This window comes from Melopsittacus undulatus, chromosome 1 (genome assembly GCF_012275295.1).
Source record: "Melopsittacus undulatus isolate bMelUnd1 chromosome 1, bMelUnd1.mat.Z, whole genome shotgun sequence".
In the NCBI taxonomy this organism is placed as follows: domain Eukaryota; kingdom Metazoa; phylum Chordata; class Aves; order Psittaciformes; family Psittaculidae; genus Melopsittacus; species Melopsittacus undulatus.
The window spans coordinates 154,378,916-154,392,003 of NC_047527.1; the positions used below are offsets into that span (position 1 = coordinate 154,378,916).

Genomic DNA, 13,088 nt, shown 5'->3' on the forward strand with positions numbered 1-13,088 from the left:
CCTGTTCATGATACACTATTATCCTTAATTGTACCCAGTTTGTATATCAGCTACCAGAAACCTGGCAGAACAGCACAAGGATGCTACTATTCCCTCAGCCCCTCTAATTTCCAGGCATTGCTCTCTATCAGTGGTGGAGCAGAAGAGCTGCAAACGTGGCCATGCAAGAAGCAGCAGGACAAACTCCTTTCCCTTCAGAAACATAGATACATTGCCAGGAGTTTCAGTATGAGTAATGAAAGTGCTCAGAATAGGGACATTCATTCTTCAAAACTAAGGGGATATGTTTGGGGACTTTTAAATGCAAAAGATCACTATGTTCTTTTCTATCTCTGTTAAGATTCTACAAGAGAAAAGGCAATAGTGGAGAAAATATAAGGCTGTCCCTGGCAATGTCCAACTGCTCTTTTGGGGGTTGGAACTAGATGATCTTGAGGTCCTTTCCAATCCTAACTATTCTATGATTCTATGAAACTATTGCTCCCATTACTGGTTGAGCTTGGAAAATACTCTTGTAACTTACCAGCTCAGTGTAAGAAAGACCCAGTGATATCTTTTATCAAACAGAAAGCACAGAACTGTTTTCATCTGTACCCAAATGAAAACCTAAGAAACAGCATTGAATTGGTCTCAAGTGTGTAATAACCTCCTAGTCCTGCATTACATGTTGAGAAGGTAAGGCATGAAAGTCTGCTACTGAATCAGAATTAGGCTACTTTTCTCCTGATGTCGTGTCTTATGCTTTAACCTGTAGGCTGTATTTTGCCTTGCAGCAACAGTCAGAGGGCTTTCAGAGCTGAACTTTTCCCATTAACCTGTGAAATCCAGTAACCTCACTGCTGCCTCAAGCTAAAAGCAGCTATAAGGTTTTATGGAGCTGCTCATCCTCAGCACTTACACAGAGCATTGAATATCCCTGAGATTTATTCTTGGGAGTGTAAAGTTTGCACTTTCCTTGAGGATGTGGCTTTACTATGGCTCTTAAAGACTGATCTACTTGCACAGCCCAATGGTGCCAGTGGCCACTGCTGGTGCTAGGCATGGAACCTCCCTGCCATGCCTACTGTTTGCATCACAAGGGCTACAGCATCTCCTGAGGCTGGATCCCTGCAGGCACAGGCACGTCCATGCTCCTGCCAGTGAAAAACATCCATCAGGTAGGCAGTAAAGGATACAGCAATAAGCCAACAGCTATTGCTCACCTGCTTGATTTGGGGAGTAGTTCATCCCAATGGCTTGACCATGGGCATCAATAAATCACACCAGCAACTCGAAAGCCTTCAACTGCCTCTATAATCTTTATAAGACAAAACTGCCTCATTCGTGCCTTCACTTCCAGAGAAAAGCAATGGAACCCTTTCCAATCCTAACTATTCTATGATTCTAAGAGAGAAGACTGTTTAAGCAAATATGCAGTCAATATGGCATTTAATTGGCATGGCTTTTCTGTTTGCTGGCCAGTTCTTTCCTCTTGTGTACAAATAAACTTACAGCATAGCAAGGTGAAGACTAAGGATGAGGGTAGCGATGGAGCAGAATGGGACAGGGAAAGGGTGTGAGGACAGGTGTGAAGACAAAGTCACCATCACCAGAAGAGCAGCTCCACCTCCTGACCATGGGTCTGTCTTCCATTCCCTTTCCTGCTCCTCCCCAGCCTTTTCTTACTGTTTTAGATGGGAAATATCTGACTCTTTTCCAGCTCTATAACTGCAGTCTTTGAAGGGTTGGAAGCTGTGCAGAGCATGAAATACAAACACATCCTTTGCTTCTGCTCCTGTGGTGGCTAGTTTTAGGAACAAGTATGTCTATGGGCAGACAGAACAGGTTTTGAGGCCACAGTCTATACTCTGCATTCTACACTTGGGTTTTCCAGTGTAGTCTATCAGTGAAATTGTGGTCGAAGTCTTTGGCCAAGAGAGGAGAGCAAAGCAGCTCAGACCCAAGCAAGGCAGCTCCTTTGCTGCAGAAGTGTATGGAAGTAAACTGGAAACACAAGGAACTCCAAAGCTTGGTTTGCAGGGAAGGTTCCCAGCCTTAAGCAATGGGCCATGCCTTTGGGAAGTGTCTGAGGTGAAAAGCTAATCCAAGGCATGAAAACATAGCTATTTTTATCCCAGTTCAGATGCTGAGATGCTGGCATGTTGTTGTCATGGTTGCCAAATCCAGCTTTAAAAAATGAAAAATAGAGGAAAATCATGTCTTTCCAAACACATGGAAGAAAGCTCAAGTACTTCAAGCACTGTGCTTGCTAAAAGCAAGATGCAGAGATCCATTATGGGAGCATTCATCTTTCTTTGAGCAAACAGACTTGGAAAAAACAGGGGATTTAATAAAAACACCATTGAATCAACCATGATATTGCACTTTGAAAGCTCATGCTGGATGCAGAGCAATGATGACATCTGAGGTAGGGTTTTTTACCCATTTTATCTTTTACAGGCTAAAAAATCCCTATATAAAACATAAATGGCCATTCAGCTGCCCAAATAGGACAGGCATCTGTACCACAGAATAGTCTTGTTCAAGTGAGGCTTTCTGCATCTGGAGACCACAAGGCTTCACCTTCTTCTGGAGGACAGGATAAGTGCCTTGTGGGCAGTGTGAGCAGTACCCCAGTACTTCCACAGGGTGAAGTGATGGTCTGTGATGTCTCAAAGAGAGAAAACAGCCATAATACTCCATTTAGGAGACAGCGTTTCCAGTTTGCTAAGTCCTGGAGAGATGGAGAGTGGGACATGGCTGGTACTGCAGCCACCAGCAAGCTGATAGGGTTAACCAGACACATCTGGGATGCTCAGCATGAAGGCTGAGCCTCCCTTGTTTGCCTCAGTCACAGTGTTTTAGTGATGTTGCTAAGAGATCTGATGAATGGGAAGACCAAGCTGATACTCTCTGCTGAGTCAGCTGAGCATGGAGCCTAAACATACTTCATTTGAGCTGTAGCTGCTAGAATTGAAATCCTTATGGATGCGCATTCAGTGTGAGCCCCATAGCACTGGCTCAGTTTTGTACCTTGCTGGGAGATGATCACTGCCTGACAAAGCTCAGTCTGAGCTGGAGATTAAGGTAAAGCTTCTTCTGGGATATAGCTCTTGCTGTTTGAAACTGAGCTAAGCCAACACCTTCCTAATTACCTATGCCTCTTGTATTGCATCCTGAGCCTTTCCTGCTTCAGTCAGTGACCTCTATATACCCTGCCTTTGGGAAAAGTCTTAAGACTTCACTCCCATTCCCTCTATAGTCAATACATGGCTTCTTCCTGGAAGTGTGAATGCCATTCCCATCTCTAAATCTTCTCAGAAGCTGATGCAGAGTCCAAAATATCTAATCTAAGGCAGCTATTGGTTTAGTTCTCCCTATCCTTTTTCATGTATTCAGACACGTGTGCATGCACAAACATCACTATGTCTTGGTTTAGACAGACTTATTTCATAGCCCATAGCTGAACATAGTTGCATACCAAATAGGTTTATGAACTAAAATTAAACACTCCCTGCTAACACATCACACACCTACACAACTAAAAGCTAATGGCATAATGCTTGCTAATGCTAATTATCATAACAGCCAGCTTTATAGTTCCTGTTCTGCAGTCATGGTAGTGGCCTTCTGAAGCAGACTTTGGTGTACCGAACCAACCCATCCCTAGAGGCTGACGTGGAAAACCACATCTCTAAAACACAAAGATGCACAAAACCAAATCATGCCATGAACCTAAAACAATAGCAACAACCACAAAATCATCCTTCTGCTTGTAATTAAAGCGAGGAATCCATCTGGGGACTACTGGAAATAACACCAGCTCCAGCTGCTCATGGGCTGCAGCAGTTTGGTCCAGGTTATTGAATCCGTACATTAGTGTGTAGCACCACATCTAACTTTAGCATCTGTAGTTCCTCAGAGACTGTGTGTGGAAAATGACATCCTAGCTTGGCTGCTCACCACAGACCTCAGTACCAGCATGGCAAACAGAGATGTCATAAGGCAGCAGCTTGGTGTATGAACCACCACAACCACTGCTTTTGTCCATCATGCACCTGTTGAGTTGGAAGTTTTGTCACTGAGCTCTTCTATACAAGTATGTGTTTTAATCCATAAACTCGTCAGTGTATTTAGGTTAGGATGTCTCTGTCATTAGTCTAAGTACAGCTGCATAGCATAAGATACCATTTGCTGCCTAGAGAGAGGTCTGCAGTGGTTTGTTTCATGAGCCTGCTCGTAGCCTATGCCCATGTGAGAATATATCTGCTTCACAAATACATATCACTTCTGCTCGCCCTCTTCAGCTGTGTGTGCAAAACCTTGCAGACAGCATCCTGGCCTGCCTGCTGCTCCCTGCACTGTTGATCCTTCTGCCTCTCACAAGGACTTTTGGGCAGGTCTATTGTGATGCATACTGAAAACCTCAGAACTCATATGATTCCACTGAGACTGAGAAAAACTCCCTGTTTGGCTGTTAATATATCGTCCATTTGTTCATTGAAGTATACGACTGTCACTTTGGTTGGAAAGAGTTGACAAAGAACAAACCAACACATTTTCACTCTCTGCTGTGTTATTACTGAATGCTGATGGCTTTTTCAAGGCCCTATCTGCATCCGTTTCCCCTTGTGAGGAAAGAAAGTCCAGGGCATGTATTTGTTAGCTGGAGCTTGTAATCAAGTATACTGACAATTTGATTGGCATGATATAAGGCCCAATTTTAAAAGCACACAATTAATTTTAAGCACTAATATTCCCATTCAAGCCAGTGATTATTCCTTTGCTTAAGTGCTTTGTTGAACTGGGTCCTGAATGCGAAGCAGCCCTGTGTGACAAAATGAATTGCCTCTCTGCCCAGGGAGCTCAGCTGCTTTGCTAACAGAACCAGCACAGGGAGATTATAGACACTGCTCTCAATGAGAACTGATAGAGCTGCTATGATTTTATGCCACCTCGCTGTACCCAAAGGGCCTTGGGGCTTGGATGGGGTCAATACATCTGCAACCATGTTTGGGATTCTTCATCTTCTGCACTCGGGGTCTTGGCTTTAGCTTTCCATGGCATGTTTTTCTTCAGTTCTTTCTTATATTGCTGTGCTTTGTTTCTGGTTTGGGTGCAGGGTTCACTTGGGGGGGGGGTATGTAAATGGGTCTGGCTGGCAGGATGGGGTGAAGGTGCAGAAGGGGCTTCTGGGGTTATTTGGTGAGCTCTTGAGCCTATGCTTGCTTGTGCACAGTGGTGAATTGGGGTGAGAGGCTGTACAGGGACAGTGCAAGCATGACCCGAGGCCCTCTGCGCTTCCTCTCCTGCTCCACAGTGCAGGTATTTACAGGATAGTGCAGATCAAAACCCTGTAAGGAGCTAAGGTCATCTCTGTTCTGGGTGGTCAAACTGAGGGGAATCAAGGCACATAAAACAGCTTTTAGAGAGAAGAGATGCGGGATGTCATCCATCCTATGAGCATCTGGATTAACTGGGATTATCCTGCAGTTTGGAGATGGTACCTAAGAGTACAGTGTTGAGTGAATCCTCCATTATCTTTGCTCTCATGTGCCTTATTCAGTACAGATGTGGGTTATAACAGAGTTTTCATGTTGCTGGACTAAGATTCCTGTGTTTCCTCCATCACCCGACCTACACCCCTGCTTCTTACCTCTCACCCCACAGATACTCTTGTCCTTTGGAGTCAGCTGAGGGATTTGGGTGCTCGCCCATAGACCCTCATGAGCTGTAGCACTCAGAAGGGCAGCTCTCCCAGATCTGTCCCTCACATTTGTCATCCTTGTCATGGATGCCACAAGAAAAGCCCAATCCCTTCCTTGCATAAATAGGGCAGCAAAGATGCTTCCAAAAGGTGAAAATGAATAAATCCAGCAGCTATAATACTGAAATTAATATAAGACTTATTATGGCTTAAGAGAAAAAGAACCAAAGGAGTCTGTGTTTGCCTTTTGCAGTTTCATGGCAGTTGCTGCTATGGAATAAGTTGTATTGGTTTTCTATACATATATACTGTATAGTCCACCTGAGCATCTCATTGCAGCTCTGCAGGAAGCAGGACATGACACAGTGTTTGCTGCCAACCAACAGATCTTTCTGTGCCATGTTTTCATAGGAAAAGGCCATTTTCAGACGTGACTTCATCCACAGAGTGTGAAGAAGGATCTCAGCACGATGGCTTCCAATCTTCCTGATGAAAACAAGCTGCCCCTCAGCAAAATCACATCTTTCAGGGGGTGAGTGCACTCTGAGCACCTTCCCTCACTGTTCGCAGAAAGCAACCTCTAGAGCACTGAGCATAGTAAGGTGATGAGTTGGACATCATCAGGTGTCACATAGGCTTGAGCAGAAGCACAGGCACTCCCCATCCCACTCAAAACTGACCAGGAAAACACAATTTCTTTCCTAGATCTTGCCAACTTCCTTGTTAGGCTAAAACAAACAGGAGATAAGGTTGTTCCCTCTGGGTTTTGGTGCACCAGGCAATGGAAAAGCAGAGAAAAAGGTGAATGGGACAAAATCCTGGGGGGAGTTCATCAAAAGCTGTCACTGGTTGCAAACTGGGTTAAGTTGGTGGCACATAGAAAGGCTTGGTTTGTAATCATGTACCAATAAACAACATACACAGGGAGAGGAAAGAGATGCAGAAGCTAAGCTGGAGTTGGAATTAGGTTTTAGTGCTCTTGGTCCTGCCTTGCTTATTGTCATGTAACCAGAAGGGTGGCCCAGGCTGTGATCCCTCACTGACATCCTAATTCTGTAGCTTTCAGACAACACCTGCGCCTCCAGGGACTGAGATGCAACAGGATGCTGCAGGCTTCCCTTCTGCATCCATCAACAAAGAACCAGAGTGGCAGATGAAGGAGGTAGGACAGGGGCTGCTAACGGGTCAAGGACCCATCCCATAGCACCTGCAGCTAATTCATGGGGAGACCATGAGCTCAGTGCTTGTGTTCCATGTAGATGGCAGTTTTTCTGGGTGATTCAAACAGCTTTCTCCCTCTGTTTGATGTGCTTTGGGCAGACATGGGGAGGGAGCACACATACAGTCACACGACCAACAGCATCATGGTAAAAGAAACCTTGTGAGGCCAGGTGATGTCCTATTGTAGCTAACTGCAGATGAGGGACAAAACAGGTTGTATTTATGTGCTTTCCAAATCCTGTGAACTCCCTGGCAGCTAAATACAACCAGAAAACGTGGCCAAAATACATTTTAAGGTACTTGAGGACTTACCTTGAAATCAGCCTTTGTTCTCCCAGTGCTCTTAAGTGGCACTTATTGTTACCTTAATGTTTCAGGCATGTTTTGGAGATGAAGTCATGTCCTTGGTCCTTCTGTTCCTGCAAAGACACATCCTTGGAAACCTTTTCATTAGGGCTCACAGGGGAACTTTCTGTTGTCTTGAACAGAAGCACACAGGTCTGAAGCATCAAGAGCTCTTGTATAAAGAGAATGGAGACAAAAACCCCACTCCCCACTGCATTGTTGCTTCAACAACACATCTTTAATTTTCTTTTCTTGTGGCACATATTTGGCTTTAATTTTCATGTTTCCACATTCCATGAATACAAACTCATTCATTGTCAGCAGGTTTTGCACTTAGAGGACATCAGTCATTTGAAGGCAAGTAGTAGAATAGTAACATACCCTGCTGATAATGATTTGACAGAATGTGTAGTACAGCCACTTTACATGCTCTGACTTGACTTATAGGAGTGCCCACAGACCTGTTTCCCAAGGGCTGGTTAACTGGAGCAAAAGCATCTTCTCTGGGAAAGGATGCAAGTGATGATGCACTGGTTGGCAATAAAGCCAGCACTAACTGTTGTATGCAGGGTCCTTAAGCAGGGGGAGTGATTGGTACACACCAGGTATTTTACATGCATAAGGACAAATCCAGTTCCTCAGGGGTTGGAGCTGGAGGAGCTTTAAGGTCCCTTCAACCCAAACCATCCCATGATTCTATGATTCTCCCTGTGCCGTATCCTGCCCACTCTCACCCATTGCAAACCCTTTTCTTGTGACAGATATATTTGCAGAAGCTGAAGATGTGGCTGGAAGAAAAGGAAAAAGACCTCATAAAGGTATTGGAATGCTCTTGTGAAGAAAGAAACGGGTATGGAATGTGAAGGGACAGTGTGAGAGTCAACCACAAGGTTATTGCATGACAAAACCCCTCTGTCATTGCTGTCTGAGTGCAAGGGTACCTGAGAGCAGGCTTTCAGACAGGTCAGAGCTACCTAAAGCTTGTGGGTTGCTGAGTCTGGTGCTGCCCAAAGTGGATCACAAGTTACCAGCTCCCGGAGCACACAGTTACCCATAAAAGAGGTACTTGGTTCACCTTTCTGTCACAGGTATCAGCTGGCTCCTGACCGGTTTTCAGCTCTACATTGATGGGCATAATAATGACCCCATGGCAACAGGTTTCTTCTGTTTTACCACAGGAGCAAATAGGAGCATGTGTGGTAGCTGATGCCTTGATTTAATGTCCCTCCAGTGCCATGGGTTTCTCAACACAGAGCTGGGATCTAAACTAGCCTTTTGGAAACAATCTTCCATATTCCATCAACCATCATAAGACTCTGAAAAAGCACAATGCTAAACAAGCAATTTTGACTTCAACATTCCTTTTCCTGCCTCCTCCCCTTGAATGATTTATAGCTTCTCTTTGTTCAGTATAAACAAAGGAGATTATTTTGTTCCCAGCAAAACAATCAAATGCAAGCACTTGTCATAACAAAGTCTCCAGCAAAGTCCTGAAGTGCATTTGAATGGTGCTCTGTGGTTTGCTGCTAAGGTGCAGAAAACCAACACTTTTATTTACAAGAGGTCTCCACCAGTCAAACCAACTTGATTTGTGAGTCACTGGAGTCATGGGATCACAGAATAATTCAGGTGGGAAGGGGCCATGGCAGGGTGCCTCTGGTCCCAGCTCCCACTCAAAGCTTAGAGCAGGTTGCTCAGGGCTGCATCCAGCAGGGATGCAGCTCATTTTGGGGACATGATGTCCACAAGTGGTCTATGGAGTGCTGAATAGTGGGGGGCAATCCACCTCCACCTACAGCCCATACTGCTACCCATAGGGTGAGATGCTGCTGGCCTCCATCACTGCCAGGGCACCATGGGGGCTCACCTCAGCTCCTGTTCTCCCATCCCCAGGCCTTTCCCACACTGAGGATGCTTTCCTGCCCAGGATGTTCTGCATCCCACAGGCTACTGAGCCCCCTGATCCTGTGTATGCATTGGTAGAAGAGCCAGGACACATGGCTGATGTACATCATCTGGTTCAAGGCTGTGACTGCACTGGGACTAGAAAGGCTGTCAAACACACAGTGTGACCACATAATCCTCACTTCTGACCAGTGTTTGATGGATATAAAGTGCTGCTTTGTAGCTTTTCAATAGTCTCTTTACATTGAGAGTTTAACCAGTGCGCAGTAATAGTTTTCCCCTAACAAGTTATATGTTATTTTGTTGATTTTTAGGAGAAAAGTAATATATCAGAAGAAAAAAGATTAGTCATGCAACAGGACAAAATCCTAGAGGTAGGACATCCCTTTGTATATCACAGTATGTGCTCTTTCTTCCTTTAGACCAGCACCATTCTATAATAAGCTTTTAAAAGGTAATTACAAGGGTGTCAAACAGCGAAGTAATGGAGTAGAATATAATGTGGGTAAAGGAAGCAGGTCTGCCAGTGGTGTCAGGAATACAGAAACAATGCAACACCACACAGGTTTGGGTTAGAAGCTTTGCAGACAGCTTTATCATGAATGACCTTGTATCATTGGGAACATAAATCATCCAGAGAGTGACTGCAATATGAAACCAATACCAGGAGGGAAGATTCCTGTAGATTTCTATCACAGCCAACTTGGGAGAGCAGAACAGGGTGCTGGTCTCATGCTAATAAGCTCTGATTTGACTTGTATTGCACACCAGAGCAAGGGACCAACATTAAGATTGTTTGCTCTTCTTTTTGACCTTTGAAGGACATGCAGATAAAAATAAGCAGCTTAGAAGAACAGCTCAAGCCCCCTGGACTAATTGGGATGTAAGTATTAGTGATGCTCTGTTTTCTGGGTTTCTGCTTGTGTTGCATGTGGAATATTTCCACCTCAGCCCTACCTGAAACATGTGCTGTGGATATGAGTTAATACAGTTTATGCAGCATCAAACAAGCACCTCATATTCATGTCAGCTTCTTTTTCTGTCACATAATCACCCAAGCATAGACATGCAAATGAAGCTTAGATTTGGATAGTCTCATCTCTCCCTTAGCAGATGCCAGCTCTGGCTTATCTTGTCCTGTGAAGACCAAAGTTATGGGCACATCCTGGATACTAATTCCAACTCTTTCTTACTAACCTGCACCGGGTTCATGTTATTGCTTTGCAGAATAACAAGCAAAGCAGCAGCTTGAACAGCAGCAGAGCCTGCAGCGACACGGTTATTTCTGAGCAAGTCCTCTCTTCTCTTGGCCTGGATTCAAGTGCCATTAAAATCATGCCCTTCCCTCACCTCACTACTGGGCTGCAGTTTCCTTTAAGTAAGGAGGTTACACAGAATCTCTGTATTCCAAAACACTGCATTCAAGTACAGAGCCAAGCCCCTATGGGTCTATGCACTGTACTTCTCACTCTTCCCAACTGCTCTGCAATGCAGAACTCCTCTAACTTCAGTAAACACGAGGGGTTAAATATTCCTTCTAGCAACCATTCCCAGATCTGAGATGCTGGCAATGAGTATGAGCCCACTTAAAACTCCTTTCAGTTCTGTGAAGTGATTTGAGATGCAGTTTTGTGCTCGCTGGGTCCTGGAGAGAAGAGCCATGTAATGACATTATGCATGCACTGCATAAACCCTAACAACTGAGGCTGAAACACAGCATCGAGTTTAAAATAATAAGGATTTTGGAGAAAATCTGTTTGCAGCCATAGGGTTATCCCATGCTTGAGGGGCACAACAGGTCCTCTACCTCAATTACTGTACTGTCTCCATCCATCAAAGGTGGAGGAGATGGTAGAAGACAACACCACCCCCTTTTTCCTACCTAGCTAGCATGGTAGCATGCTTGCTGGGAGAAACCCAGCAATACCAGTGTTTTCCTGCACTAAAACAGCATTAGCTCTGTGCTGTTGGTATGCTTTCTGGAAGCTGGCTGTCCCCAGGCACCATGCTCAAGTCGTTGCTCATACCTAGTCAAAGCAAAGGAAATTGAGGTCCAGAATGAAATACAGCAACATGTACCTTCAGAAAGAAGAAACTAAACCATGCTCAATCTAGGAATGTGGAATTTAAGATGGGGAGAATTGGGAGGGGTGGAGAAATGAGATACTGCTTACAAAGTCCTCGAAGGAGCTGCTTGGCTTTGCCATCAATCCTGTCTTTACCCTTGACAGTGCTGCTGTGCAATACTTGTTAATGCAATCACCTTTGTAATGAAAAGCAGCAAGAACTTTTTCTCTCCAACCCAGGCATCTGTTCGGTTGCAGCTAGTCCTCATCCTATAGCTTTATTGTCTTCATTAATGCTTGCAATGAGCTGACTCATCCCCAGTCTCTGCTGATGTTTCTTTTTGCTCCACAGCCCACAAGGAAAGAAGGTCAAAAACTGCTCTCTCATTCGGAAGGTAACCATGGTGGAACTGGTAACAGAGAACTGCCCTGCTCCTCTTACCCCTGCGCTGGCAGGACCTCCTCCAGCTCCCTTTGTCCCAGGCTGAAAATGCCCTTGTTTAATCAATCAGATGTGACCCATCTCTGAGGTTTTCAGCCCCACCGGTTCCTTGTGTCTCAGGCTCACCACTTGTTGCTCAGTTTGGGCAGTTTGTGAGCTCTTTTCAGTTCCTCAGTGTCCTGGAGGTGAGAAGACATTTCAAGGTGATTCACATCTCATCTTTCCCATTCCAGATTCAGAAGTCAGTGACCAGTTACCTAAGGAAAATCAGTTTCTATTTGGGGTAGGTAAGATATTCCCATAGTGTGCACATTTGGTGTGTTACATCTGGAGCACCATGGAGTCCAGATTATTCTAATGCTGGAACATCATGGGGAAAACAGTGCAAACAGGGAAGAGGAATGGGATACAAGCGCAGAGCTGTGTGTGTGTGTTAACTAAGTGAAGCAGCAGACTGAAGAAATTAGGGTGCAAAGAATGGAAGGATTTCAGGAAGTAGTAGCAAAGTGTTATACATCCCTATGCTTGGATGGGGCTTGGAACAAGCTGCTCTAGTGGAAGGTGTCCCTGTCCATGGCAGGAGGTTGGAAGTGGATAAGCTGTAAGGTCACTTGCAACCCAAACCATTCTATGAGCCTATGGATGAATCCTTCAGTTGGTTGCTTTGTGGTCAGGATGCAGGTGCTACTGAAGCTGTTCATAGACTATTCCATGAAGGCTGTTGGTGTTAGTTATCAACCATGGCTCATTTGCTTTATCTGCTCCCATCATCCCGGCACCAGCAGGAGTTTCTCCTGTGCCTTTCTGTGATGGTCTTTTAATGCCTTCATAAAAAGAATGCAACCTACTGTTTGCTCCTGTATGGTAGGAAGCCTTGGGATGGATCTTGCAGACAGTCGTTGAGAAAACAGATCAATTGTTATCTCCTCTCCTGAGGACAGAGAAGCATTTTGCTGTTTCCCAGCCAAGAACAATGAGCAGGTGCTTATGGCTTGTTTCATTTGTGGAGCTTCATTTCCATTTACATCTGTGCATTTCAAAGTCTGGAAGCTGTTCCTGCTAACACAGTGCATTCATTTGTGGGGAGTCATCTTCCACAGGGAGCAGGTACAAGCTCTGCAGGGCTTGTCTGAATAGAACAGTGAAGTGGTATTGACCTGGTGAGCTGGGCTCACAATGAGCCCTGCACACTGCCTACATCACCTCAGGCTCATTTCCCTTCAGGCTTCACTTGCCCATCTCTAAAGTGACAATATTTATTCTTCTCTGCTCTGTGTTCACACCATAAAACCTATGGGGGCAAGAGCCGGTGCTGAGCATCAGCCACTTGCAGGGGACAGCCTCAGTGGTCATATTGCCAGCAAGGAAGGGGGGATTCTGCTTTGACCGGTGCAAACATGTCCAGGATGAGATGCCCTATTGG

General features: G+C 45.0%; 1 protein-coding gene across 2 annotated transcripts in view; it reads right to left on the bottom strand.

Moving 5' to 3' along the window:
- ANLN (anillin, actin binding protein) overlaps positions 1-13,088 on the bottom strand; it is an 819,922-nt gene that overhangs the window by 411,124 nt on the left and 395,710 nt on the right. The gene's annotated exons all lie outside the window — the stretch shown is intronic.